The following is a 25,841-nucleotide window of genomic DNA, read 5'->3' as shown; positions in this document are numbered from 1 at the left end:
AAGATGATGAAAAAACCAATTATCTTTTCTTCTGCATGGGGCCACACTATGAAAGTATCATCGACGTATCTCCAAAAAACAGTTGATTTACAAACCGCTGATTCAAGTGCTCTTTCCTCAAAATGCTCCATAAGAGAGTTAGCCACCAGAGGAGACAAACGGTTGCCCATAGCGACACCGACAGACTGTTCAAAATATTCCCGGTTAAACATAAAATAGGTTGAGGAAAGAGCTTGTCGCAACAAAGCAGTGATGTCCGATTCAAACTGTTGACCAATTAGCGTCAAGGAATCCGCAAGAGGTACTCTCGTGAAAAGGGAAATTACATCAGAACTCACTAGAAGATTCGAACTACTTAAGTGGAGAGCCCCAAGTCTGTTGAGAAAATCAGCAGCGTTCTGTATATGGTGTGAACATTTGCCAACCAATGGTCTCAGCAAGGAAGCTAGATGTTCGGCTAAATCATATGTGGGTGCGTCAATATTACTTACTATAGGCCGTAAAGGAAGACCTTATTTACGTCCTTAGGAAGACCATACAGTCTCGGTGGTATGCTGCCATGTGGTCCTAACCGCTTGATGGTCTCTGCAGCTAACGAGGAAGAGTTCAATAGTGCACACGTTTTCCGTTGCACACGTGCTGTTGGGTCTTGATCAATCTTCCTGTACATAGTATCACTAAGCAGACTATGCATCTTCTCCAAATACAACCTACGAGGTAACAAAACGGTAGAATTACCTTTATCAGCCTTCAGAACCACTATTTCAGGATCTTCTCGAAGTTTCCGTAGTGCAGCCCTTTCTTCAGCGGTTATATTACTGCGTTGTGGAGGAGCTTTCAGGAGAATCCCACCAGTTTCCCTTCTTATTTCTTCAGCAGCGTCCATAGGAAGGCGACGTACAGCTTGTTCAACACCACTTACGCATGCGTTGAAGTCGCGGTGACAAAAGGACCACACCGCCCAGCAGCAGCGCCCTCGCTGGTGGAACTGCAAGACTGGCATTACGCGCATCTCCGTTCCATCGGAAAACACTCACATCACGGTGATTGGCGATTTCTCACCGTGTGTAGTGCTAACCAATACACTTTTATCACCTTTGAGTTCAGTTGTTGTACTGGATGGCATGTCGAAGTAAACAGAAGTTTCGTCAGCGTTTTCCACTTGCCCTATCGGCATGTTCCTTCTCGGTCTTATAACGTGTCCCTGATATTCGACCAACTTCTCCTCGTACAATGCTGGGAGACAATGATAAAATGATTTTTTTACGTTGCAACACAAGTCCATTGCGTAGTTTGATGCTTGTGCACCTCCCAGAGATGGCTTTAAATAGGGCGCCGTGTTCCTGGGCCATTTCAAGAGCTTTATATCGTATGATATCGCTCGAATCTGCGATTCTTTGTTTACGTTTTTCGTGCGCAAATGTCACTACTTCCATTTTAGTACTTTCGAAACATTCACGATTTCGACTACTGAAAGACTTCCTAGTCGACTTTGTATATTTCAGACGTTCTTTGTCCTTTTTGCTACTTCTGAACATCGGCTTGTGTGACTCCATACTTCCTCAAAGTCACACAATTATTGATTGCATCTGCATGCAGAACAACCTTGATTCTGAAACTTGCGTTATAGTAATGCCTGCATCCTCTTGGCAAATTTCGATGTTGAATGACTTTGCTTCGCATAGCGATCCCTTATACACTTAACTACGCTGTTTGGAAGTTTGATCTCCAAACAAACACTTCCTGCTACCATACAACAACGCTCTAAGCGGATGTGTACTTCAAGGTTAAAGCGGTAGACGCGGCAGAGAGTACAGTTGCAGCTTAATAGAAGCTCGAGAGTCTATTCAATAATGAAAACTAGACCACATCGTATGCCCCTACGTCTTGGCGCAATACTTCGGGAAAAAGCCTCGTCTTGGATTCGGAGATAAACGGTAAATGAAGTAAGACGTTAGAGGACTTTAAACTGTAGAAGACATATGCTAAGACTTGATTCTTTGATACAGAGACTGTGGCGTTCTCTAGGTGGAGCATATCGGGAGGATGTGTCCGCTTAAGACAATAGTCCGGATTCGATTACTGGTCAAGCACTTAGCTTTTTTTAAAAAATATTTGCTTATTCAAAACTGAAAAGAACCCTATATTACTTTATTTATTTTCCTACACACTGTACCAGAATGTACGTTTCTATAAAAATTGCGACCCAAATCCTCTGGGACCTGCTTCCGGTAAGTAAAATTCTGCATAAGTAGTACCTTATGCTGGCGGAACCAGTATTTCGCACATGATCAGCTGTCCAAAATAACGAAGCACAGGCTTAAAATCATTTTCACCTTTCTAATATAATTAATTACTGTAACGATCTCTCATTACGTTTCCATTTCTCCCAAAAGCACTAATACTTTGACATTCCCAGCTGCACTTTTCATAATTTACTTCTTATTCATCCATCTGCAATGGTATAATGCATGTATCAATTTGGTATCTTTAGGAAACATGATACAAATAAAAATGTAGTAAGTTATGTGAAGTAAGACGAAATCAGCAAAAATTTAGCGACGAGTGAAGTTGTAAGACCAAACAAAGTATAAGGTACTGAAAAGTCTACACAGGTCATTCGAAAAACAAACTTGCGAGACTCAGAATTATTGCTCCCCGTGTTAACTATCAAGGGACTTTCAGTGGACCAGAGCATTAAAAACATATCGCGTAGAACTAGCAGTATAATACATCTGCTGACTAAGTGTTAACTGAAGTGGATGTTGTTGTGTTGATATTTCAGTGCACGTTAAATCAGGCGTCCAGATGATGAATTGATCAAAAAATGGTTCAAATGGCTCTGAGCACTATGGGACTCAACTGCTGTGGTCATAAGTCCCCTAGAACTTAGAACTACTTAAACTTAACTAACCTAAGGACATCACACACATCCATGCCCGAGGCAGGAGATGAATTGATCCAGAGTGCCAGATCTTGTGAGGGATATCTATTTTTATTTGAAGTGGCACTAATAGCTGCCCTCAGTGATAACGTAAGATTCCAAATCCACTGATCATGTGCATAAACTTATCTCGTGGCCGTTGGCTGCAAGGTCGTGTAACCATTTTATATTTTAAATGATAGTAGTTGTTGTTGGACGTAACAGATAAAAAATTGCGTTGTTCTTTGTTCGTCGGGCTTTCAAACATACATAACGAAACAAGTGAAATGTTCTGAAAAAACTCGTTCCATCACTGTCGTCCCGTTCACACTAGGAAAAAACACTAGAATGCCATCTTGAAAGCATGCTTGTCTGTAGATGCCAAAACATGCTTGTAACTCCCGCCGATATCGTTCCGAGAATCTCACCACAATTTCCTACCTTCAGAAGATCTTTCATTCTGATACATCCACATCAATACTCCGCAAGCCACCTGGCGGTGTGTGGCGGAGGGTACCTTGAGTACCTCTATCGGTTCTCCCTTCTATTCCAGTCTCATATTGTTCGTGGAAAGAAGGATTGTCGGTATGCCTCTGTGGGTCTGTTCGCGAGTTATACGTAGGAGCAATACACTGCTTGACTCCTCGGTGAAGGTATGTTCTCGAAACTTCAACAAAAGCCCATACCGAGCTACTGAGCGTCTCTCCTGCAAAGTCTTCCACGGGAGTTTATCTGTCATCTCCGTAACGCTTTCGCGATTACTTAATGATCCTGTAACGAAGCGCGCTGCTCTCCGTTGGATCCTCTCTATATCTTCTATCAACCCTATCTGGTACGGATCCCACACTGCTGAGCAGTATTCAAGCAGTGGTTGAACAAGCGTACTTTAACCTACTTCCTTTGTTTTCGGGTTGCATTTCCTTAGGATTCTTCCAATGAATCTCAGTCTGGCATCTGCTTTACCGACGATCAACATTATATGATCATTCCATTTTAAATCACTCCTAATGCGTACTCCCAGATAATTTATGGTATTCACTGCTTCCAGTTGCTGACCTGCTATTTTGTAGCTAAATGATAAAGGATCTATCTTTATGTGTATTCGCAGCACATTACACTTGTCTACATTGAGATTGAATTGCCATTCCCTGCACCATGCGTTAATTCGCTGCAGATCCTCCCGCATTTCAGTACAATTTTCCATTGTTACAACCTCTCGATACACCACAGCATCATCTGCAAAAAGCCTCAGTGAACCTCCGATGTCATCCACTAGGTCATTTATGTATATTGTGAATAGCAACGGTCCTATAACACTCCCCTGCTGCACACCTGAAATCACTCTTACTTCGGAAGACTTCTCTCCATTGAGAATGACATGCTGCGTCCTGTTATCTAGGAACTCCTCAATCCAATCACACAATTGGTCTGATAGTCCATATGCTCTTACTTTGTTCATTAAACGACTGTGGGGAACTGTATCGAACGCCTTGCGGAAGTCAAGAAACACGGCATCTACCTGTGAACCCGTGTGAAGCCCTCTGAGTCTCGTGGACGAATAGCGCGAGCTGGGTTTCACATGACCGTCATTTAGAAACCCATGCTGATTCCTACAGGGTAGATTTCTAGTCTCCAGAAAAGTCATTATACTCGAACTCAATACGTGTTCCAAAATTCTACAACTGATCGACGTTAGAGATATAGGTCTATGGCTCTGCACATCTGTTCGACGTCCCTTCTTGAAAACGGGGATGACCTGTGCCCTTTTTCAATCCTTTGGAACGCTACGCTCTTCTAGAGACCTACGGTACACCGCTGCAAGAAGGGTGCGAGTTCCTTCGCGTACTCTGTGTAAAATTGCGTTGTGATGTCATTCCCACGGCGTCGATAAAGTCCTACAACAGATTTACGACGATCATCACGAATCAAATTAAGCTTCATATTATTTTTAGGTATGTTAATCGCCAATTATGTCGATAATGAAGTTGACACTCAGAGTCCCTCAATGATGGAGAGTTTGTTCGGCTGCAAATCGTCTTTGTAGTGTTTTGATTGAACAGGGATGAAACGGAACAGGATGGCCTAAAAAAACAATCGTTGGAAGAATGCTAAAAATCAAAGAGAATATTGTAGGAGTTGTATCAAACGATTCCATTTTATCAGATCATTACAAGTTTGAACTTGGACTGCGTCTTCACAAAATCTTACGATAGTTACTAATGTACCGTTACTGAAGCTTTAATTAATTAATAGTAATTAAAACATGAACTTTTAAGTAAAACTATTTATCAGATTAGAGGTATTTTGACCTTATTCTTCGACTGAAACACCTCAGTTACGTGAAAATGCATTCCTAAAAAAAAGTGACAAAATTAAGATGAGCTCGTATCAGGCTTCGTGGTTCATGGAGGTTACCGGTCCCCCCTTCCAGAAAAAAAAAGAACTTGCGAGTAACGGCCAATACAAGTTATCAAATCTGTGGTTAATTTCTGGAAGAGAAAATAGTGGGAAAACTTTAATCACAAGAAGAAAACTGGACTAACTTTCACTACGTAAAATTTGCGCTACACTGTTAAAAAGAGCTTTCACTTGAAACAATCCAGTAGATGTACGTCGAGGATTGGCGAACTGTCTTGGACTGACAAAGAAAGCAGATATTTCAGTAGAATCACATCGCACATGAGGTAAATCCAGTACGCTTAGAACACTGGTTTGTGTCTAATTGAGAGACACTGCCCTGAAAAACTTAAGGACGAGGAAGATAAAGTAGTACAACATATTAAAAACTTGGTGGAAATGAATAAAACTTCGGGAGAATGTTGCCAGTGGTCTCAGTATGCAGAGAATGATGGTCGTCTTGTGGCGTAAGGTGGGACTACAGCACCAAATCAGGCTGGCCTGCAACACGAGGGAGTTGAAGGAAAATGAAAGGACGAAAAGACTGTACGTGGGTCCATAAGCGAACAACTAAGATGCATTTTGATGGTTTTCTTCAATACAACATGACTTAGAGACAGCATTTGGATGACTTCAAACGCGGAAGAATCACCGGAAACGAAGAAGGACGACATGTGACGAGGAGTTTGGTATCGCTGACAGCATTCTTTCACATGCCTGAGGAGCGTTCAGCACTTCAGGCACTGCCTTCTGAAGGAGTGGGGATGGTCGACCACTGCCAATTCAGCAGCAGATGACTACGACTTTGTACAACAGAAAAGAAGGGACTCACATCAAAGAGTGCTACGAGCTGCGACCTCATTTAAGAGGCCTGCGAGGCACGCTTTCTCACGCTGCATAGTGGTAAGTTGTGTTGACATGTGCACATAGGCGGCGCCATTTCCCATGATGTCAAGAGCAAAGGAACTGGACCAGTGATTAGTGGGTTCACGTGCTCTTGTCGGATGAGAGCAGATTCAGCCCGAGTGGTGATTCTGGAGAGAGGGTGGAACACACAATGCACCCAAGAATGGGTTCGAATATAACCGTTCGGTGGTCCGTTATGATGTGGAGAGGCCTAATGTTGCATAATCTTTGAATATTGAATACGGTACAGTCACCGATGTGTTGACGCGCACATCCGGCCACAACTTTCTTTATTTATGACGATGCGTGACCATATCCAACAGCACAAGTGGAGCGGTTCTTGGAACGAGAGGATATTCGGCGAATGGAATGGCCTGCCCGTTCTCCCTGACTTGAGCAGCACCGAGCACGTGTGGGAGACGTTGTGGAGACGTACTGTAGCACGTCCAACATCCAGCAGTATGAAACCGCGCACGTGATGCTATGGCAATCTGTAGAAAAGGAACTCTTTACAAACAATATGGCCAGCATAGGAGGACGTTGCAGAGCACACAATGCTGTCGGTGGTCATCACGCATCATATTAAGAACCGTGTTCCGCCTTCTGTAATGTCCAATAAGATACATCGCTATTATTTTATGACTTCAGTGTAATTATTGCACTCGAATAAGTCCTTTCTGTTCGTCTCGTGGCGTTTCGCTTATTTTCTGTACTATATTGTAGCAGTTTTTCCATCCATGGGTCAAGTTTTTGCTTGCTATTTTACTTGGAAGAAATACATGATGTGAAGGTTATTTTCGTCCTCACGTCCTGCACACATGTCCGAAAGAACAGATGCCATTTTCGTATCGTTAAGGCTAACCGGCTGATAACCTCCTTCAGTGTCGATTGCACACGAATTGCCTGAACTCTTACGGGACTCCGTTGATTGACGCGAGCATACCGCTGATAAGTCTCTGCAGTCGCACTATTCTCTGTGCCGTCTGTGGCTCAGTTGGATAGAGCATCTGCCGTGTAAGCAGGAGATCCCGGGTTCGAGTCCCGGTCGGGGCACACATTTTCAACTGTCCCCGCTGATGTATACCAACGCCTGTCAGCAGCTAATGGTATTGATTTAATTGTAATTTCATAACCTGAAATCGTCACGTACAGCATGAACAAAGCGTGTTACTGAAAGCTTGAAGACAGAAACGTAACGTGAGACAGATCTATGTGCAGTCGTGGAGCACTCTTTGTTTCATCGAACTCGACCGTCGTGCATTGTTGTTGTAGCCTAGAGAACGAATGCTATTTTCTTTCACTGCATGTCCCTTCATCTCTGCGTAACTATTGCACACTAATTGCACTTCCTCCAGCTTGTAGTTATTAATCTTCAGTCTTTCTCTACCGTTTGTACTTTTTCTACGTTCCACACAACTCTCTGTTTACAAATTATGTATTGTTTGGCCTCTCAGTGTGTATTCCGTCAACATCCGTTCTCTTAGTCTCCTTGATTCGATTATGCACCTCATGATTAGTTAACCGATCTACGCATCGAACACTCAGGATTCCCTGTTTCATCAGATTTTAAAAACCTTTAATTTCTGCTTGTCTGAAACGCTTACTGTCTATGTTTCACTTCCGTATGGGGCTACACACCATACAAATACATTCGAAAGAGGTTTCCCAAAGCTTAAATATATATTCGATGTTAAATAATTTCACTTTTTCAAGAAATTCCTTCTTGGTATTGCTAGCCTAAGTCTTTCTTGCTGTTGCTCTCTGCATAGCGTATCCTCTTCACTTTCTCCAGTATCACTTATTTTGTTACTCAAATACAAAAAGTCATCTGTTGTAATTCCCTTAGCATCGCTTAATTTGAGTTCAGTACATTTCAGTACAGGTATTGTACTTTTATTCATGTTCATCTTATAACATCCATTCAAGAAATGTTCCATTCCGTTCAATCGACTTCACAGTTCCTTTGATGTCTCTAAAGCAATTACAATGTCATCTGTCATATTGTAATCCCTTAAAAAAACAGAACTTTCTTCTAAACGTATTGAATAATTTCATCATTTATCTCTTCGTCCAATTTTTTCGACCTTTTCATAATTTTGGAATTAGTAGGACTTATATTGGTTTTACTGTTTAGGGTCATGGATTCCAAAATTCGTTAGCTATTCTATTTACAGAACCTGACCTATATTTCTACTTACCTGTTTCAGAACTACCCTTGGGTTACACATATTTGAATAATTACTGTTAATTTTATAACATGACCATAAACCTGATATCTCATGTAAGCATATCACTAAGTTCCATTCTAACCAACTTCAAATTATAGTTAACTTTGTAAATTCCTTAACGTATGGCATCTTAAATTTCACGGCCCGACCATTGTAAAATTCAAATTTCCTTTTCCCGGTAATAGCATCCGAGAAATCCACGCCCACAGCTATTATTGGGGTACTATTTTACTGGAACTGTTTTACTTCCGGCAAATATAACCTAGGAAGATGTCATTATTATTAAACTGTGCAGTATAGTTTACGTGCTCGAGAAAAGTAGTTGCTGTATTTTGTGCTTCTTTTCAACCATCTGTCCATGGTAATAATAAAGCCATTTCAGTTAATAATACGAAGTCATATCAATGATTCTTACGGTTGACAAGACAACAGTTGGAGAGAGGCGTCTGCATATCTTCGAGATTCATATGTTAATTTGGCGTATAGGAAAATGAGACTACAGAATATGGTCGACGGGTGTATATGGAGGAACAAATGTTCTAGATTCCTTGTAAGAAAAGCGAGCATTCTTCGCGAGAAGCGACAGCTAATTTATGGTACATGCATAAACCTGTAAATGTTATGTCTATGAGAGATGATATGCGTCATAGGACAGGTGCAATGGACGCTGCAAAGTGGTGCTCTGTTGACTCACGGTACACACACACAAACACGGTGTGCGTCTTGCGGCTAAGGGGGCTTCCACGTTGCTGCATCGACCGCTACTGACTCTGTTATGTATGCAAATAACACCGGAAGCCGAAGCTTATCGAGGTGGTTGAGTAACTGCGCACGGAAGTGGTAGGAGGAATACACAAACCTGTGGAGCTATACTAACTGCGTACAATTACAAGCGCCTCACAGCTGCTAAGCAGACATGTTGCGGCACACTTTCTCTTAGTATGTGGTTCTTCCTAGGAAAGCGTAACTAACTCGTTTTAACAGATTCCGAAATCAGCTGCTTGTATTTCTAAACAAAGTAGATTTTGCAGCGAAATAGATTACGACTTTATATCATCTTTACTATATCCTAAGGTTGCGACGCTTTTCATCAAATCTATTAACAAGACAAGAATTTCCTCAGTAACGTAATTAGGCTGTTTCCTCTTACTTAGAAATCATACATTAAACAGTGCATGTCTCCGCTTCTTCTATCTTTGGCGATCAGTAGTCTACCCTCCTTTCGCACAAAAAGTGGAACATAGTATAAAAATTCTCTTCAGTAAATTCATACCTCCAAAGGTAATTGCACTCATGTTGTGAAACTTTCGCTTGGATTACAACTGTGTGCTCGACTGGAGCACTAATTCAGAAGATTGCCTCTCGTGAGCAATGCTTTTACCGAGTTACTGGTACAAAACTCACGATTCACCCTGAAGGCTCTACTTACAAAAGGGCGATGGCGTACTGAAAAGTAATGTCTCCGACTTTTTATACGAAAACTCTTGGAGCGTTTTAAATAAAGCATCCAGTCTACATCTTTATTCTTCATGTCATTCACTTCTCAGCATAGTCAGCCGGGCGAGGAGCGCATTTGTCCCAACGAAAGGCAACTTCGTCGAGACCATTACAGTACAATGTTTGACTTTGTTGACAGAGCCACAAGCTCATCTCTGCTTGCACCGCTGTATCACTATTACGGTGAGGCCCTAGCAGGTTTTCATTAAGATTTGGAAACAGATGACAATCGGGTAGTGACAAGCAGGAACGATGATGATCTATGACAACTGTGTGACGGACCGAGACTCTAACTCGGGACATTTGCCTGTCGTGGGAAAGTGCTCTGCAAGCTGAGCTACCTAATTACGACTCACGACCCGTCCTCACAGCTTTAATTCCGGAAGTACCTCGTCTCCTAACTTCCAAACTTCACATAAGCTCTCCTGAAGATCTTGCAGAACTAGCACTCAGAAACAGTATTGCGGAGACATGGATTAGCCACAGTCTGCGGAGTGTGCGCTGATATGTAACTTCCTGGCAGATTAATACTGTGTGCCGGACCGAGACTCGAACTCAGGACATTTGCCTTTCGCGGGCAAGTGCTCCACCATCTGAGGTACCTAAGCACGACTCACGACCCGTCCTCATAGCTCTAATTCCACCAGTACCTCGTCTCCTACCCTCCAAGCATCATAGAAGCTCTCCTGCAGACACTGCAGAACTAGGATTGCCTGTGGATAAGCCACGTCTCCGCATAATCCTTTTTTCCATGAGTGCTAGTTCTACAGGGTCTGCAGGGAAGTTTGTGTGAAGTTCGGAAGATAGGAGGCGAGGTACTGGCGGAATTAAAGATGCGAGGACGGATCTTGAGTCGTAATTAGGTAGCTCAGCTGGTAGAGAACCTGCCTGCGAAAGGCATATTTCCCGAGTTCGAGTCTCGGTGCGGCACACAGTTTTAATCCGCCAGTGCGTCGAGCTTAGAACACTTGCCCCAACTGGCAAATGTCCTGAATTATCTCGGTTCGGTACACTCGTTTAATCTACCAGGAAGTTTCATATCAACGCACACTTCGGTGCAGAGTGAAAATTTAATTTTGGCATGATCGATGTCAGTGAACCTCTTTGAAATCTAAACTTAATTACATTAAGCTGTTTCTCATTCGCCGGCATAGTTGTTACACACCAGCATGTTACACACTACAATTTGAAGCCCTACAGCGACAGAAGGCTGCAAATGTTTGGGCATGAATAGTAAAGAAATAGAAAGTTGATAACGTATGTTTTATTTAAAAAGCTTTAACAGTTTTCAAATAAAATAGACGGGGGGCATTAAGCACACTCTCTTACCCTTTCCCTGCCCTCCAAGTGCAACAATCATAATTACTTTATTATAAAGTAGAGGTATCGTACAACTTGAAACAAGAGAGTAGCAGAAAACACAGTTTGTAGCTAAGAGGCGTATTTGTACTGTTCACCAGTTGTATCTGCAAAACACTTTTGACCGTAAAATAGGGACCATAAAACTGACTGCGTAGCACATTTCCCTTTAAAACTAGACGAAGAATAACACAGCGGAGTTCCGATACGCCATAGTGTGTGTCCGACTTTGAAAACCCCATCAAAAGCCTGCTGCAGCTCCTTCAGCTACTTTATCCATCTTGGAAGAGTGTTGATCGTAAGCCATCAGGGAATCAAGGAGACTCAATCTGACTGTGGACAGACACAAATTATGACGAAATTAATACTTAACTCTGAATGATTTTGTAGGTGTTTAACGCACTGTACACTACATGGTACCACATAAGACGCTCAAAAAGTAACGTTTACAAGCGAACGTGACAAAGAGAACATACAAAATAATCAAGCGAGCTCTAGAGTCTCCGGTATGACGATATAGATTAATGGATGAACTGATGCCTGTCATATTTAAGGCGGATATCATAATTAATTGCAACTTCAGGATCGTATCCCGTCTGCTTTGAATTAAAAAGTAATAAATTAGCTATCTGAAAGCTCAACTGATTCGAATTTTATTACATTTTCTCCTGATCGGCTTTTTGATGCGGTGAATCACTTAATGCCTAACTTCTCTCCTCAACAATGTCTCAAGTTGCAATGTTCGATATTGAACGGTATTAAGAAGTTGAGTGAAACTGCATTACTTTACCTTTATTTTTCGAACACTGTTGTTTGAAATGAGAGTACAGGTTGCATTTGCAGAAACCACTTACCAGTTAACTTCATACCAAAACGTGTTTGAAGCATTTGATTCCAAAAACAACAACGCCAACAACAAAAAATAGTTTGTGGTTGGCAGATAGCAGTTGATAACTTTCACGAAATCGGTCTTAACCTCGACGATTTTAAAAGAAATAAACACCTGTGAATGACATAAAAAGAAAAGTTAGCCGTGCGTACCACGGTTAGAGTTTGGTCGAAAATTTGTTCGTTTTGTACAAACATTTTTCAACTCAAGCTTACTGAAAAATGAGTAACAAAGTGCTGCACATTGTTTTGAACAGAAGTTGAGGATATGATCGCAACGTAGACAACTTTTCTGTAACTGCGCTAACGTATCTGGATTCATGCCGAAAATGAGTAAGCTATGACGTAAAACACACATTGTGTTACATAAAGTCAGAGGACTATTTACCTTGCTCTAGCATTAAATTTGAATGCACGAAAAAGATGAGAAAAGTTGCCAAGGTGTTACTGACGAGATAAACTAGAGCCCGTATTTGCATGAATAATTGCTACAAAATTTTTTGGGGCTACTTTACATACTGTTAGTGTATCAACAGCATAAGTTTAAGCGTTAGAAATTCGGCCAGTGTTAAGGTTCTGGGTAATAAATAACGGATGTCGAGAGGAAATTAGTGTGAAATTTTAGTGTTGATAAGGATACAAAAACATTAGAAGTCATATATATCTCAAATGGGTATCAAATAAATGGCTTAATTGCCTTCTACAAAACACTAACAATAATATTTATACAGCTGTTGAAAGCGTCTGTTCACAAACAATTGTTAATCAGATCAGTTTTAGCTCGTCGGAATCCTGTTATCTCGCAAACACAATCGTCAATTCGCACGATGTATGTTTACATGCACGAAATGTTAATCACGTAGCTGCGTGATTAAAGCTGTTTCGCAATCAAATTACGAACTCAGTTCATTCTGGTCAGCTGGCTATTCAGTAATAGCAGTGCAACACACTTCCCTTAGCTGTCATAACATGTGGCTAAATAGAATAATAGGCGTCATATGGCTCATGTAAGTTCAAAGAAATTTTCCCACTTTCACGAATCATTACCATACAAAAAAGGAATAAAAGCAATAATGACCTTCAAATTTTAGACTAACATAGAAATTATGTACGGAACTGTAAAAGCTAAGAAAATTTCCGTACTCGTGGAGTGTCGTCGTTGTTACTTTGAGTACACGTCATTCTGCAGTCTAAATGGCAACACCTGGCTATATTTTCAGCACTACGATTCCAAAGTGCTCCATTGTAAACAGAAAATATTCCTAATTGATAAACTCACAACGTTTCAGCTCAACCTTAAATTACAGGTACTGAGTGATAACGTAAGTACAGACCTTTAATATATATTCATAAGTTTAAGCTCTTCTAAACTCAGATATCCCAACAGATTTCCAGAGCGAAATATTGTACGACTTTTGCCGTCAGTATAGACAGATAAAGAATTAAGAGCGATCTAAGTAAAAGTCAAACCGATAACTTAAACGATATAAATATTAGTAGCACTTCACCCTCCAAGCTTTTCGTGGGGAGGTCTGCATATGCGTCTTGCCGACAGCTGGCCACTCGGTGGCTCTGCAACGGTACTGCACCATCTACGCAGGGGTAGTAAGTAGCTGTGCATCGCTGTGCAGATGTTCTCCTGCCAGGCATTTAGATGAGCCACAACTAAGCAATATTTGTTTCTAGCAACACACAACTGAAAAAGGTGGCGACAGCCGCCTATCTATGATCACTGCCACCAATGCATATAATAGGTTATTGAGTTGTGTAGCAATTTAATACCGCTGATATGTGACTCATCAGTAAGTCAGGTATTTTTTTTAACAAGGGTAACAGAGTTTGAAAAAAATGGGATACTGTCGTGAAGAGCCTATAAGACGTTTCCACTTGTAATTTTTTTAATGCAATAACAGTTGCTTCGTATGTATCCCGTATGTGTTGCTTAGGGTTCAGACCAATCGTATTTGTGTCACAGAAATCAACTACTATACTTCTCAAACGACAGCAGTACGATTTTGGCCTTGTGACGCTAACAGTTACTTTCAAACTTCATTCTGGAATCAATTCCCCAGGCTATGACTAATCCATGTCTCCACCATATCTCTTCATCCACGAGTGCTAATACCCCAAAGTATGCAGCAGATTTTCTGTGAAGCTTGGAAGGAAGCGGGAAGTGAAGCTGGGAGGGTGGAACAAAAATCTGAGTGAAATTTACAAAGATAAACCTGAAGAGTTCTGATGTGACATCTGCACAGACGACCTAATGAAGAAGAAACAGAGAGATAAACAGATATACACTCCTGGAGATGGAAAAAAGAACACATTGACACCGGTGTGTCAGACCCACCATACTTGCTCCGGACACTGCGAGAGGGCTGTACAAGCAATGATCACACGCACGGCACAGCGGACACACCAGGAACCGCGGTGTTGGCCGTCGAATGGCGCTAGCTGCGCAGCATTTGTGCACCGCCGCCGTCAGTGTCAGCCAGTTTGCCGTGGCATGCGGAGCTCCATCGCAGTCTTTAACACTGGTAGCATGCCGCGGCAGCGTGGACGTGAACCGTATGTGCAGTTGACGGACTTTGAGCGAGGGCGTATAGTGGGCATGCGGGAGGCCGGATGGACGTACCGCCGAATTGCTCAACACGTGGGGCGTGAGGTCTCCACAGTACATCGATGTTGTCGCCAGTGGTCGGCGGAAGGTGCACTTGCACGTCAACCTGGGACCGGACCGCAGCGACGCACGGATGCACGCCAAGACCGTAGGATCCTACGCAGTGCCGTAGGGAACGGCACCGCCACTTCCCAGCAAATTAGGGACACTGTTGCTCCTGGGGTATCGGCGAGAACCAGTCGCAACCGTCTCCATGAAGCTGGGCTACGGTCCCGCACATCGTTAGGCCGTCTTCCGCTCACGCCCCAACATCGTGCAGCCCGCCTCCAGTGGTGTAGCGACAGGCGTGAATGGAGGGACGAATGGAGACGTGTCGTCTTCAGCGATGAGAGTCGCTTCTGACTTGGTGCCAATGATGGTCGTATGCGTGTTTGGCGCCGTGCAGGTGAGCGCCACAATCAGGACTGCATACGACCGAGGCACACAGGGCCAACACCCGGCATCATGGTGTGGGGAGCGATCTCCTACACTGGCCGTACACCACTGGTGATCGTCGAGGGGACACTGAATAGTGCACGGTACATGTCATCGAACTCATCGTTCTACCATTCCTAGACCGGCAAGGGAACTTGCTGTTCCAACAGGACAATGCACGTCCGCATGTATCCCGTGCCACCCAACGTGCTGTAGATGGTGTAAGTCAACTACCCTGGCCAGCAAGATCTCCGGATATGTCCCCCATTGAGCATGTTTGGGACTGGATGAAGCGTCGTCTCACGCGGTCTGCACGTCCAGCACGAACGCTGGTCCAACTGAGGCGCCAGGTGGAAATGGCATGGCAAGCCGTTCCACAGGACTACATCCAGCATCTCTACGATCGTCTCCATGGGAGAATAGCAGCCTGCATTGCTGCGAAAGGTGGATATACACTGTATTAGTGCCGACATTGTGCATGCTCTATTGCCTGTGTCTATGTGCCTGTGGTTCTGTCAGTGTAAAAATGTGATGTATCTGACCCCAGGAATGTGTCAATAAAGTTTCCCCTTCCTGGGACAATGATTTCACGGTGTTCTTATTTCAATTTCCAGGAGTGTATGTTCCAAATCAGTGCACACTCTGCTACAGAGTACAAATTATTGCATTATGCGTTGATACCACCCCACAGGCATCTTGGCAATGGAATTGCAAGTTTCCCTCAAACGCCGACAGCGCTCGCGCGAGATCTGGAGGAACCAATGGTGCACACCTGCTGAGCCAAATCTCCAAGTGGATCCATACTACAAGTGGCCTCTGCAGTGGCAACGTAGGACGACTGGCGGCACCCACTAAAGCCCACTCGTACTTGGAACCTTATCGCTACGACATCATCATTTGTGTTGAGTACAGCCAGCATCATCCTACTTACTATTGTATGAGCTGGACGCTATTTCTTGCTGCATTATTTGTAATGAGTCTTTATACACTTGGAGAAATATAATCAAATATTTTGTTGTTGTTGTTTTGGTATCACGTACGCTAAAGATTTCTACTCCTTTCCAGCTTTTCTACGACGACAGTGGTCACACCACTCAGCAGCCCACCTCTCCTTACCATTGTGTACGAAGTTGTGCGCAAGAAAAATTCATTCTGGAACATGTCATAACCACCAGAGAAGAGCCTGAGCATAAGGGCTACATGTGGTCCACAATATGGTGCACGTAATCTGCAGAAGATGTCTTCGATTACCGAAAAAAAGCAGAAGAAAAAGTTACGGGAAAATAGGGGCTTTTCCACGCAACTTTTAATGAAATTAAAAGCAAGGGCGATAACATCTACCTAGAGTGCAACGGGAATTGCATTTTTAAATGCAGAGGAGAGAGCAGAAGCGTGGAATAATTACAATGAAGGCCTCTATGAGGGATGTCTTGTCTGGTAACGTGATGGAAGAAGAAACAGGAGACAACCGGGACGATATAGGGAATATGATATTACAATCAGAAGTTAATGGAACTTTTGAAAACTTCAGATCAAATGAGGTAGGAGGAATAGATGACATTCAATCGGAATTTGTAAAGACATTGGAGGAAGTGGCAAAAAAAACGACTATTCGCGTTGGGGTGTAGAACGAGTGAGACCTACGGAAAACCATCATTTACACTGCTCTGAAAACAGCCAGAGCAGACAAATGGGAGAATTGTAGCACAACCAGCTTAGCAGCTCATACATCCAAGTTGTAGAAAGTATAATACAGAGGAGAATGGAAAGTAAAATTGACAATTTGTTAAATGACGATCAGTATGGCTTTAGGAAAGTAAAGGCACCAGAGAGGCAGAACTGACATTGTCTGTGATAATGAGAGCAGGACTGAAGAAAAATCAAGATACGGTAATAGGATCTGAAAACCTGGGAAAGGCGTTCGACAACGTGAAATGATGCATGATGATCGTAATTATGATTAAAAAAAATGAGCAAGCTCTTGGGAAAGTGGTTTATATTCTAGAGATACATTGAAGAAGCAAAGAAACTGGTATGCCTGCCTAATACCGTGTAGGGCGCCCGCGAGCGCGATGAAGTGCCGCAACACGACGTGGCAAGGCCTCGACTAATGTCTGAAGCAGGGCTGCAGGGAATTGACACCATGAATCCTGCAGGGCTGTCCATAAATCCGTCAGAGTACGAGAGGGTGGAGATTTTATCTGAACAGCACGTGCGAGGCCCCCCAGATATGATCAATAATGTTCATGCCTGGGAATTTGTTGGCTAGCGGAGGTGTTAGAACTCATAAGTGTGTGCATCAAGCAATTTTGGACGTGTGCATTGTTCTGCTGGAATTGTCTACGTCCTTCAGAATGCACAACGGACATGAATGGATGCAGGTGATCAGAACGGATGTGTAAGTATGTGTTACCCGTCAGAGTCGTGTCTAGACGTATCAGAGGTCCCATATCATTCCAACTGCATTCGCCCCACGCCAACACAGAGTCTCCACCAGCTTGAATAGTCCCCTGCTTACATGCAGGGTCCTTGGATCCATAAGGTAGTCTCCATACACGTACACGTCCATCCACTCGATACAATTTGAAGGGTCACTCGTGCGACCGGACAACATGTTTCCAGTCATCAACAGTCCAATATTGGCGTTAACGGGCCTAGGCGAGGCTTAAGGCATTGTTTTGTGCACTCATCAAGGGTACAAGTATGTGCCTTCGGCTCCAAATCTAATATCGATGTTGTTTCGTTGAACTGTGTGCACGTTGACACTTGTTGATGGCCCACCATTGGAAACTGCAGCAATCTGCGGAAGGGTTGCACTTCTGTCACTCTAAACGATTGTCTTCAGTTGTCGTTGGTCCCGTTCTTGCAGGATCCTTTACCGGCCGCAGCGATGTCTCGGAGATGCTGTGTCCCATCGCTCGTGCGCTGACTATGTCACCACGTTCAGGCTCTCTTAAATCGATATAACCTGCCACTGCAGCAGCATTAATTGATCTCACAATTGCTCCAGACACTTGGTGTCTTCTATAGGCGTTGCCGACCGCAGCGACATATTCTGCCTGTTTACGCATCTCTGTATTTGGATACGCATGCCTGTACCAGTTTACTTGCCGCTTCAGTGTGTAAGAAGCTGGAGAGAATAAGAAGATTGGAAGACCAAGAACGATGTGGTTGGATTGAAAAGGGTGCAAGACAGGGATGTAGTCTTTCGCTCGCATTGTTCATTCCGTACATCAAAAAAGCAATAACGGAAATAAAAGGAAGATCAAGCAACAATGGAATTAAAATCCAAGGCTGACGACGAGATTCGCTCATGACAATCCTATCTTCAGTGAGAATGAACAATACCTACAGGATTTGTGGAATGAAATGTACAGACTATTGCACGAGCGGTCAAGAATTCGGCTCGTGGTCAGAGGCCTGCAACGAGTGTCATAGAGATTTGCCTCGTTGACACAATTTCCCCACCAGCGTGCTACGCTGTCTGGTCTCCGGAGGGAGGGGGGGAGGGAAGGGCTAGGAGGAAACCGTGAACGAGCCGCATATAAATGGCAGTGCAGTCACACTGCAAACGACGCATTTTATATTTTGCATTTATCAACAGTACAGATGAAAGAAATTTTCGCTATTATTTAACGTGTTTTGGAGTGAAGCAGGCATACAATTTTTACAAACTATCAGAATAGACAAACAGACACAGTCAATTGCACAGGCTTTTGAATTTACGTTGCCACGTAATAGTTTCATAACTGAAAAGAAGTCTGATACATAGGTATATTGGTCGAAATACTCTAACACCTTTGCAACCCCATTATGGAAACGTGAAAACCACACCTGAAGAAAGCAAGGTAGACGTCATGGACGCCTTTAATGTTAAAGGAATTTGTCCTTAAAACGGGAATTACGTTCCAGATCAATCAGTTACATCTGCAAACGCACAAGGCGCTTTCAACTAAAATGGCCAAGTGTCTCAGAAACGGCTCGAAGAGAAATGTCAGAGTGGCAGTGTGCTCAAAACGGATAGGAAAATATCCTTGTAATTCTTTCGAGGCCACAATAAGATCTTCAAACCTCTCATGCTCTATAAAACCTACGAGTTTGGGAACTGCACTGTGCTTTTCTGAGTATGTCTCTCCTACAACTCGATTTTCTCTTTAAAAGCATACCCATCAAATCATACAGAAGTCGTTTCTCACCTGGCAGTGTCTTGTTGTGGGCTGTGTGCAGTCAGGTTCACTTAAGATGTGAGGTCTGCAATCCATTCCAGAGATTCTAATTTTCGTCCTTGCACTCATTTTTCCTTCATAAATTCAACAAAAGCGAGTTTTAAACCGCAAAACCGTTCCAGGCATATAGCTTGATTTAGCCAACATACTTTTCGATAAGATACAAGGTCTCCATGTAGTCAAATTAAGTCGGGTGATGCTGAGGGAATTAGATTAGGAAATGAGACACTTAAAGTAGTAAAGGAGTTTTGCTATTTAGGGAGTAAAATAACCGATGATGGTCGAAGTAGAGAGGGTATAAAATGTAGACTGGCAATGGCAAGGAAAGCGTTTCTCAAGAAGAGAAATTTGTTAACATCGAATATAGATTTAGGTGTCAGGAAGTCGTTTCTTAAAGTATTTGTATGGAGTGTAGCCATATATGGAAGTGATAAATGGACGATAACTAGTTTGGACAAGAAGAGAATAGAAGCTTTCGAATTGTGGTGCTACAGAAGAATGCTGAAGATAAGGTGGGTAGATCACGTAACTAATGAGGAGGTATTGAATAGGATTGGGGAGAAGAGAAGTTTGTGGCACAACTTGACTAGAAGAAGGGATCGGTTGGTAGAACATGTTCTGAGGCATCGAGGGATCACAAATTTAGCATTGGAGGGCAGCGTGGAGGGTAAAAATCGTAGAGGGAGACCAAGAGATCAATACACTAAGCAGATTCAGAAGGATGTAGGTTGCAGTAGGTACTGGGAGATGAAGAAGCTTGCACAGGATAGAGTAGCATGGAGAGCTGCATCAAACCAGTCTCAGGACTGAAGACCACAACAACAACAACAACAACAAGGTTGTTCGTTCAGTTTCATGGAAAATTGTTGATACTGACTGTGGAATAATGCGAGCGCCCTTGGAAATTTTACTGTTCGTACTACCGGTTTCTTCATGTGTTGCATACCAGCAAATTTAGCATATGCGGTTCGAGGCGCTTCAGTCTGGAACCGAGCGACCGCTACGGTCGCAGTTTCGAACCCTGCCTCGGGTATGGATGTGTGTGCTGTCCTTAGGTTAGTTAGATTTAAGTAGTTCTAAGTACTAGGAGACTGATGACCTCAGATGTTAAGTCCCATAGTGCTCAGAGCCATTTTTTGAAATTTAGCATAGAGTGCTTTTTGATGCACAGAACAATGAATCCCATCTGTTGATCTTTGTAAGTTTTTGTTGTTTCATTGTCAACTAAATCCTTAAATTCTTGTTGCGTAGTATTATAATTTCGTTTCTTAGAAAATTTGCAATTATGTGACTGCATAATATGTCTTGACCTTCTCGCCACTCTATTCCATCATTCCCATTCGTTTTTAATTGCTTGTGACCATAGATCGCTAGACCGTCTCCTTTTGTGCAAACGGCACTGGACCTGTAAGCATCCTTCATAATACAAAGTAAACAGAGCTGTCACCACTATTCTGCCTAAATGAACATAGTTTTGAACGCTGGAAAATGCTACACCGTAACACTCAATGATATTTCGATCTGTTCCGAGAAGGACCGAGCAAAGATGAGACAGCCCTGGGCTACACCCGCACAACGCCCGCAAACTCTGCACGCCTGAAGTTACTCATGCAGTGGGCGGCACTGGTCTAATCAGTACGAGAATATGGTTACTTAGTGAATTTGCTAGTTATATGTTCCATGGATCATTTTTCACCGTAGATGATAAAGATAAGGAATCAGCCTTTTTACATTCACATCGAAAATTAATTTGCACAGTTACATTCCGAAAACTTATAAGTTTCTTGCAAGAATAAAAAGATACACAGATGTAAGTTAGTAATTCCCAGCCATCGCAGTTTACACACTACAATAATAGAAATTCTTTTACAGAATAGAAGGAGTTGTCAAGGAAAAACTTTATGAGATTGTTTTAAAATTTTACTCTATCTTTCAGATACTTTATATCAGTGGATAACCGATAAAATATTTTTGTTTTAGCATTGGGCACCGCTTCTCGTTCTGGGGACGTCATTCATGTGGAGTAATGAGTGTAACTTTTTCTTCTGGTACTGTAAGTATGCACATCACTGTTCGTTTTGAACTGTAGTGGATTATTTAAAACAAACTTTATGAGAGAACGAATATACTGTGAAGTAGTAATCAGAGCACCCAGCTCACTGATCAGACGTCTACAAGGTGATCGTGAATGAGCACCACATATGATTCTTACAACACGTTTTTACGCAACAACGACTTTCTTTCTTAAAGATCAGTTACACGAGAATATTATCCATATGAGAATATTGAATGGAAATAGATCAAAAATGTCAACTTACTGCTCTGCCTCTCTTCAATATTTGTAATAACTATACTTGAAAATTTGGCTGAATTAATCTGTTTTATGAGCTCCAAAATGTGCTTTTTACAGTTTAAATTCTCGTCAGTATCCGCATCTAAGAATTTTGAAGTTTCCATCCTATCTATTATGTGTTCATTATGTGTTACACTTATAATTGGTGTTGTACCCCTTGATGTGCTGAAATGAATACGTTATGTCTTTTTAAAACTGAGGGTAAGACCATTTGCATAAAACTAGTCAATGATACTTTTGGGAACTTTGTTTACTATTTCTCTTTATTTTTGTGTGCATGGATTGATTACAATACTAGTGCCATCTGCAAAGAGAACTGTCTCACCTTATTGTTCATTAGATGGAAGATGGTTTACATATTTGAGGAACAATGCTGGACCTAAGATCTATCCTTGGGGAAACCCATATGTGAGTTTTTGGCAGTCTAAAGTATGTCCTCGGACTATATGTGTTGAATTACTAAGTACAATACAACTTTCGGCATTCTTCTGGTTAAATATGCTATTATCCATTAGTTGGCTACATCACCATCCCATAAAACTTTAGCTTATCTAGCCGAATACTGTGATTCGTAAAGTTATGTGCCTTAGTAGGTAGCAAAAAATACAAACCGGCCACGTTTTATTACATAATTATTGTAAAATCTGGTGAGTGGTCAGACAAATAGCATTGTCAGTAGAGCGGCCCTTCCGAAACCCAAACTACGATTTGCAGAGGATATTATTGTTGCTAAGCTGAGATACTATTCTACAATACATCACCATCTCAAAATTTTTCGAAAATAATGTCAGCAGTGAAAGAGTTCGGTAGTTATTGACAGCTCTGTTATCACCTTACTCAAAGAGAGGTTTAACAACGGTGGTTTTCAGTTCCTCTACAGAAACATCTTGAGTTGGTGACACGTTATACAGGGTGGTCCACTGATCGTGACCGGGCCAAATATCTCAGGAAATAAGCGTCAAACGAAAAAACTAAAAAGAACGAATGTCTAGTTTGAAGGGAGAAACCAGATGGCTATGGTTGGCCCGCTAGAGGGCGCTGCCATAGGTCAAACGAATTTCAACTGCGTTTTTTTAAAACAGAAACCCAAATCTTTATTACATGTCCACCCCCGGTAGCTGAATGGTCAGTGCGACAGAATTTCAATCCTAAGGGCCCGGGTTCGTTTCCCGGCTGCGACGAGAGGCTCCAGTCAAACGAATTTTTTTTTATTGCATATTCGAGTAGTACGTTAAGATATATGAATGTTTTAGTTGGACCACTTTTTTCGCTTTGAGATAGATGGCGCTGCAATAATCACAAACATATGGCTCACAATTTTTGACGAACTGTTGGTAACAGGTAGTTTTTTTAAAATTAAAATACAGAACGTAGGTACGTTTGAACATTTTATTTCAGTTGTTCCAATGTAATACCTGTACATTTGTGAACTTATCATTTCTGAGACCGCATGCTGTTACAGCGTGATTACTTGTAAATGCCATATTAATGCAATATATTTTCAAAATGATGTCCGTCTACCTCAATGCATTTGGCAATACGTGTAACGACATTCCTTTCAACATCGAGTAGTTCGCCTTCCGTAATGTTCGCACATGCATTGACAATGCCCTGACGCATGTTGTCAGGCGTTGTCGGTTTATCCCGATAACAAATATCATTCAACTTTCCCCACAGAAAGAAATCCGGGGACGTCAGATCCGGTGAACGTGTGGGCCAAGGTATGGCGCTTCGACGACCAATCCACCTATCATGAAATATCCTATTCAATAACGCTTCAACCGCACGCGAACTGCGTGACGGACATCCATAATGTTGGAAGTACATCGCCATTCTGTCATGCAGTGAAACATCTGTAGTAACATCCGTACAACATTACGTAGGAAATCAGCATACACTGCACCATCGATAAAATGGAGGCCAATTTTATCGTTCCTTCCATAATGGCGCACCATACATTAACCCGCCAAGGTCGCTAATATTCCACTTGTCGCAGCGATCGTGGATTTTCCGTTGCCAAATGGCGCGTGTTATGCCGGTTTACGTTACCGCTGTTGGTGAATGACGCTTCGTCGCAAAATTGAACGCGTGCAAAAAATCTGTCATCGTCCCGTAATTTCTCTAGTGCCCAGTGGCAGAACTGTACACAACGTTCAATGTCGTCGCAATGCAATTCGTGGTGCATAGAAATACGGTACGGGTGAAATCGATGTTGATTCTCAACACCGACGCTTTTGAGATTCCCAATTCTCGCGCAATTTGTCTGCTACTGATGTCCAGATTAGACGCTACAGCAGCTAAATCACCTACTTGGGCATCATCATCTGTTGCAGGTCGTGGTTGACGTTTCACGTGTGGCTGAACACTTCCTGTTTCCTTAAATAACGTAACTATCCGGCGAACCGTCCGGGAACTTGGATGATGTCGTCCAGGATACCGAGCAGCATACATAGCACACGCCCGTTAGGCATTTTGATCACAATAGCCATACATCAACACGATATCGACCTTTTCCGCAACTGGTAACCGGTTCATTTTAACACGGGTAATGTATCACGAAGTAAATACCGTCCGCACCGGCGGAATGTTAGGTGATACCACGTACTTATACGTCTGTAACTATTACAGCGCCATCTATCACAAAGCGAAAACAGTGGTCCAAATAAAACATCCATATTTCTTTACGTACTACACGAATATGTAATAAAAATCGGGTTCCTATTTTAAAAAACGCAGTTGATATCCGTTTGATCTATGGCAGCGCCATCTAGCGGGCCAACCATAGCGCCATCTGCTTTCCCCCTTCAAGCTAGATAAGTTTCGTTACTTTAGTTTTTTCGTTTGACGCTTATTTCGTGAGATATTTGGCCCGGTCACGATCAATGGTCCATCTTGTATGCACTTCGGATAAAACTGGGATTATTATGTGGGAACAAGTCTTTATTACTCTAAACGAAACTTCATCAAAACAAGATAAACTTTTATTTTTGAGAGAATGTGTAATTTTCTTGATTCCAGAAGGAGACGCTGATGATACATTCATAGGATTGATTTTTGTGACAGTTACTTTTTCAACAAATTGCTGTTACTTTTCTCTTGAACTATTTGTCCTAAGCTGTATACTACATTTAAGAAATGATTATTAAATAAATTTTCTACCTGTGACACATCATTTGTAGCCTTTTCATTCAGTTCAACAGTGACGTTACCTTGTTTTGTGCCTGGTTATCCTATCTCTTGATTCAATAGATTCCATACAGCCTTAGGTCTGTTGTCCGAACTCTTCATATCCGACATTATGTCCATGTCCCCCGAGTTTTAATAACCTTTATCAGTAACTTTTCGTAGTGTCTCTAGTGTGTAACTGCTGTAGGATGTCTACTTGTTCTTGCGAAAAGATACATTTCCCTTTTCCTCTGACAAAATACGTTAATCCCTGTAGTAATCTATGGTTTCTTACATGGCTGTTGAGTGTTCTTTCTGCTTAGCTTACATGGAAAGCAATTTTCAATTGATAGTATAAATTTAGCGTGGAATAAATTAAATTCTATGTTAGAATTTGGTTCACTAAAATTTTCATCGCAGATCATCTACTGTAAACTGCACTAAAAAACTTTTTTCCTGGAGTCAATAATTATTATTCAAACTGATTTGCACAGCCATCAATCAAGTATAGTTAGTACCGCAAAATTTTACTTGCGGGACAAGCGTTAAAGTATGTGTAGGTGTTATTCGTTCGTAGAAACAGTACTATAGTTGTGCTATCCAGTCTTCGGAAATTTGTGTCCATTATTTTCTGCATTAGATTCCATTGTGTAAGCTTTCATTGGAAGACAAGAGCATTAGAGTGACTACTGCTGCCGAATAAAAACCAGAAACTGACATATTTTCATGGTAAGACATTGTTTGTGGGAAACTGCACATCGGTTATAGGCTAACATCTGACGAAGCTAACAGTCACGGTGTGTTCGCA

The 25,841-nt window shown here is 42.2% G+C and overlaps 1 long non-coding RNA gene and 1 other non-coding gene across 2 annotated transcripts in view; one reads left to right on the top strand and one right to left on the bottom strand.

Annotated features, from left to right (window-relative positions):
• The window catches only part of LOC126191125 (uncharacterized), a 1,376,329-nt gene that overhangs the window by 102,653 nt on the left and 1,247,835 nt on the right, over window positions 1-25,841 (bottom strand). The gene's annotated exons all lie outside the window — the stretch shown is intronic.
• Trnat-ugu (transfer RNA threonine (anticodon UGU)) lies at window positions 7,205-7,279 on the top strand. Its single transcript has one exon. It is a non-coding gene; the product is annotated as a tRNA-Thr (tRNA).

Source organism: Schistocerca cancellata, chromosome 6 (assembly GCF_023864275.1).
Source record: "Schistocerca cancellata isolate TAMUIC-IGC-003103 chromosome 6, iqSchCanc2.1, whole genome shotgun sequence".
In the NCBI taxonomy this organism is placed as follows: Eukaryota; Metazoa; Arthropoda; class Insecta; order Orthoptera; family Acrididae; genus Schistocerca; species Schistocerca cancellata.
The sequence above is the reverse complement of the archived record's forward strand: the minus strand, read 5'-3'. Positions and strand labels throughout refer to the sequence as shown.